Source organism: Colossoma macropomum, unplaced genomic scaffold (genome assembly GCF_904425465.1).
Source record: "Colossoma macropomum unplaced genomic scaffold, Colossoma_macropomum, whole genome shotgun sequence".
In the NCBI taxonomy this organism is placed as follows: domain Eukaryota; kingdom Metazoa; phylum Chordata; class Actinopteri; order Characiformes; family Serrasalmidae; genus Colossoma; species Colossoma macropomum.
In genome coordinates, this window is record NW_023494795.1 from 12,463,095 (window position 1) to 12,463,325 (window position 231).

Here is a 231-nt window from a genome sequence, read left to right on the forward strand (position 1 = left end):
CCGTTTTTGTCCTTGGTCGTGAAGCAAAACAGGAAAAAAAAAGTTTTTCTAATGCAAATGTAACCAAATGTTGAGCCTATAAACAGCCTCTTCTTGTCACTATTAGTTCTTGTGTTCTGTTTATGAAGTTTTAGTGCAACTCCAACCATTTTTGTCAGTGTTTATGAAACTTTCTTCCCATTTTGTGGTTCTGTAAACTCTTCCTGAGGCTTACCCATACGCCGTACGTGT